General features: G+C 41.3%; 1 non-coding gene across 1 annotated transcript; it reads right to left on the reverse strand.

The window, feature by feature from the left end:
• Positions 1–1528: 1528 nt before the first annotated feature.
• LOC130953869 (small nucleolar RNA R71) lies at positions 1529–1636 on the reverse strand. The gene has a single exon (XR_009076030.1). It is a non-coding gene; the product is annotated as a small nucleolar RNA R71 (small nucleolar RNA).
• Between the last annotated feature and the right edge of the window lie 3401 nt (positions 1637–5037).

The following is a 5037-nucleotide window of genomic DNA, read 5'->3' on the forward strand; positions in this document are numbered from 1 at the left end:
AAAATTTCAAAATCATAAAAACCAAAAATATTTTATGTTTCTTGTTTGAGTCTAGTGTCTAATTTTAAGTTTGGTGTCTTGCATGCATTGTTTATTTGATCTTGGTTCTATTTTCAAGTCAATAGTACAAGGAACTGAAGATTCAGAACATGCAGCAGAGGAATTACACAGAAAAAGCTGGGCGTTCAAAACGCCCAGTGAAGAAGGACAGACTGGCGTTTAAACGCCAGCCAGGGTGCCTGGTTGGGCGTTTAACGCCCAAAAAGGTAGTGCATTGGGCGTTAAACGCCAGAATGTGCACCATTCTGGGCGTTTAACGCCAGGATAGCACAAGAGGGAAGATTCTGTTTTTAATTCAGATTTTTTTTCAAGTTTTCAAAGTTTTTCAAAATCAAATCTTTTTCAAATCAAAACTTTTCAATCAAATCTTTTTCAAAATCAATTTTTTTTCTTTTTCAAAGATACTTGCTAACAATTAATGATTTGATTGAACATTTCAAGTATGTTGCCTTTTCTGTTGAGAAAGGTTTAATGTTTGAATCATATCTTTTCTTGTTAGGCAAGTCATTAATTTTTAAAAATCAAATCTTTTTTTAAATTGTTTTCAAATCATATCTTTTCAATCAAATCTTTTTAATCACATCTTTTTCAAAAGAGTTTTCAATCATATCTTTTTAAATTCTAATTTCAAAATCTTTTTCAAAAATCACTTTATTTATTTCCCACTTTTAGTTTTCGAAAATTATCAATCAATTTTTCAAAATGTTTTTAAATCTTTTTAACTTAATTTTCAAAAATTTCTTCCTCTCTTCTCACATCCTTCTATTTTTGGAGTACCACTCATTCTCAATGCACAATTCGAACTCTATCTGATTAAGTTCGAATTCTTCTACCTCTTCCTTCTAATTTTCTTCTTCTCTGACACCTCAAGGAATCTCTATACTGTGACATAGAGGATTCCACATTTTCTTGTTCTCTTCTCTTTCATATGAGCAGGAACAAAGACAAAGGCATTCTTGTTGAAGCTGACCCTGAACCTGAAAGGACCTTGAAGCGAAAGCTAAGAGAAGCTAAGGCACAACTCTCTGTAGAGGACCTAACAGAAATCTTCAAAGAAGAAGACATGGCAGCCGAAAACAACAACAATGCAAACAATGCAAGGAAGGTGCTGGGTGACTTTAATGCACCTACTCCCGACTTCTATGGGAGAAGCATCTCTATCCCTGCCATTGGAGCAAACAACTTTGAGCTTAAGCCTCAATTAGTTTCTCTAATGCAACAGAATTGCAAGTTCCATGGACTTCCATTGGAAGATCCTCATCAGTTCTTAGCTGAATTCTTGCAAATCTGTGACACTGTCAAGACTAATGGGGTTGACCCTGAGGTCTACAGACTTATGCTATTCCCTTTTGCTGTAAGAGACAGAGCTAGGACATGGTTGGACTCACAACCTAAAGAAAGCCTGGACTCATGGGAAAAGCTAGTCAATGCCTTCTTGGAAAAGTTCTTTCCACCTCAAAAATTGAGTAAGCTTAGAGTGGAAGTCCAAACCTTCAGACAGAAGGATGGAGAATCCCTCTATGAAGCTTGGGAAAGATACAAACAATTGATCAGAAAATGTCCTTCTGACATGCTTTCTGAATGGAGCATCATAGGTATTTTCTATGATGGTCTCTCTGAACTATCCAAGATGTCTTTGGATAGCTCTGCTGGAGGATCTCTTCATCTGAAGAAGACGCCTACAGAAGCTCAAGAGCTAATTGAAATGGTTGCAAATAACCAATTCATGTACACTTCTGAAAGGAATCCTGTGAACAATGGGACTAATCAGAAGAAAGGAGTTCTTGAGATTGATACTCTGAATGCCATTCTGGCTAAGAACAAGATATTGACTCAGCAAGTCAATTTGATTTCTCAAAGTCTGTCTGGAATGCAAAATGCACCAAGCAGTACTAAGGATGCTTCATCTAAAGAAGAAGCCTATGATCCTGAGAACCCTTCAATGGAAGAGGTGAATTACCTAGGAGAACCCTATGGAAACACCTATAATTCTTCATGGAGAAATCATCCAAATTTCTCATGGAAGGATCAACAGAGACCTCAACAAGGTTTCAACAACAATAATGGTGGAAGAAACAGGTTTAGCAATGGCAAGCCTTTTCCATCTTCTTCTCAGCAACAGACAGAGAGTTCTAAGCAGAACACCTCTGACTTAGCAACCATGGTCTCTGATCTAATCAAAACCACTCAAAGTTTCATGACTGAAACAAGGTCCTCCATTAGGAATTTGGAGGCACAAGTGGGACAACTGAGCAAGAAAGTTACTGAACTCCCTCCTAGTACTCTCCCAAGCAATACAGAAGAAAATCTAAAAGGAGAGTGCAAGGCCATCAACATGGCCGAATTTGGAGAGGAAGGAGAGGCAGTGAAGGCCACTGAGGAAGACCTCAATGGACGTCCACTGGCCTCCACTGAGTTCCCCAATGAGGAACCATGGGAATCTGAGGCTCAAAATGAGACCATAGAGATTCCATTGGACTTACTTCTGCCTTTCATGAGCTCTGATGAGTATTCCTCCTCTGAAGAGGATGAGTACGTCACTGAAGAGCAAGTTGCTAAATACCTTGGAGCAATCATGAAGCTAAATGACAAGTTATTTGGAAATGAGACTTGGGAGAACAAACTTCCTTTGCTCACCAAAGAACTGGATGACTTATCTAGGCAGAAATTACCTCAAAAGAGACAAGACCCTGGGAAGTTCTCCATACCTGGTACCATAGGCACCATGAACTTCAAGAAGGCTCTGTGTGACTTAGGGTCAAGTGTAAACCTCATGCCTCTCTCTGTAATGGAGAAGCTAGGGATCTTTGAGGTGCAAGCTGCAAGAATTTCACTAGAGATGGCAGACAATTCAAGAAAACAAGCTTATGGACTTGTAGAGGATGTTTTGGTGAAGATTGAAGACCATTACATCCCTGCTGATTTCATAGTCCTAGAAACTGAGAAGTGCATGGATGAATCCATCATCCTTGGCAGACCCTTCCTAGCCACAGCAAAGGCTGTGATTGATGTTGATAGAGGTGAACTGATCATTCAAGTGAATGAAGAATCCTTTGTGTTTAAGGCTCAAGGATATCCCTCTATCACCATGGAGAGGAAGTATGAAGAGCTTCTCTCAAATCAGAGCCAAACAGAGCCCCCACAGTCAAACTCTAAGTTTGGTGTTGGGAGGCCACAACCAAACTCTAAGTTTGGTGTTGAACCCCCACATTCAAACTCTAAGTTTGGTGTTGGGAGGTTCCAACATTGCTCTGAGCATTTGTGAGGCTCCATGAGAGCCCTCTGTCAAGCTACTGACATTAAAGAAGCGCTTGTTGGGAGGCAACCCAATGTCATATTTTATCTATTTTCCTTTGTTATTTTATGTTTTCTGTAGGTTGATAATCATGAGAAGTCACAAAATTAATTGAAAAAGCAAAAACAGAATGAAAAACAAGAAGAAAAACAGCACACCCTGGAGGAAGAACCTACTGGCGTTTAAACGCTAGTAAGGCTAGCAGATGGGCGTTTAACGCCCAGTCTGGCACCATTCTGGGCGTTTAACGCCAGAAAGGGGCACCAGACTGGCGTTAAACGCCAGGAAAGGGCAAGAACCTGGCGTTAAACGCCAGAAATGGGCACCAGCCCGGCGTTTAACGCCAGAATTGGCTCAAAAAGCATTTTTGCATGCCATTTGGTGCAAGGATGACTTTTCCTTGACACCTCAGGATCTGTGGACCCCACAGGATCTCCACCAACCCCACCACCCTCTTTCTTCTTCACCCATTCACCAATCACCTCAATACCTCTTCCCCAAAAACCCTTCACCTATCAAATCCCATCTTCTCTTCACCACTCAAATCCATCCTTCATAAAACCCCACCTACCTTACCATTCAAATTCAAACCACTTTCCCTCCCAAACCCACCCATAATGGCTGAACCCTACCCCTCCCTTCACCCCTATATAAACCAATCTTCACTCCTTCATTTTCACACTCCCTAAACACTCCTTCTACCCCCTTTTGGCCGAACCACACAACCTCCTCCATCTCCTCCATTTTCTTCTTCTTCTCCTCTATTCTTTCTTCTTTTGCTCGAGGACGAGCAAATCTTTTAAGTTTGGTGTGGTAAAAGCGTTGCTTTTCGTTTTTCCATAACCATTTATGGCATCCAAGGCCGGAGAAACCTCTAGAAAGAGGAAAGGGAAGGCAAAAGCTTCCACCTCCAAGTCATGGGAGATGGAGAGATTCATCTAAAGGGTGCATCAAGACCACTTTTATGAAGTTGTGGCCTTGAAGAAGGTGATCCCCGAGGTCCCTTTCAAACTAAAAAAGAGTGAATATCCGGAGATCCGACATGAGATTCGAAAAAGAGGTTGGGAAGTTCTCACCAACCCCATTCAACAAATCGGAACCTTAATGGTTCAAGAGTTCTATGCCAATGCATGGATCACCAAGAGCCATGATCAAAGTGTGAACCCGAACCCAAAGAATTGGCTTACAATGGTTCGGGGTAAATACTTAGATTTTAGTCCGGAAAATGTGAGGTTGGCATTCAACTTGCCCATGATGCAAGGAGATGAACATCCTTACACAAGAAGGGTCAACTTTGATCAAAGGTTGGACCAAATCCTCACTGACATTTGTGAAGAGGGCGTCCAATGGAAGAGAGATTCAAGAGGAAAGTCGGTTCAACTAAGAAGGCATGACCTCAAGCCCGTGGCTAGAGGATGGTTGGAGTTTATCCAACGCTCAATCATTCCCACTAGCAACCGGTCCGAAGTTACTCTAGACCGGGCCATCATGATTCATAGCATCATGATTGGAGAAGAAGTAGAAGTTCATGAGGTTATAGCCCAAGAACTCTATAAGGTGGCGGACAAGTCCTCTACCTTGGCAAGGTTAGCCTTTCCTCATCTCATTTGTCACCTCTGTTATTCAGTAGGAGTTGACATAGAAGGAGACACCCTCATTGATGAGGACAAGCCCATCACTAA

Source organism: Arachis stenosperma, chromosome 9 (assembly GCF_014773155.1).
Source record: "Arachis stenosperma cultivar V10309 chromosome 9, arast.V10309.gnm1.PFL2, whole genome shotgun sequence".
NCBI lineage: Eukaryota > Viridiplantae > Streptophyta > Magnoliopsida > Fabales > Fabaceae > Arachis > Arachis stenosperma.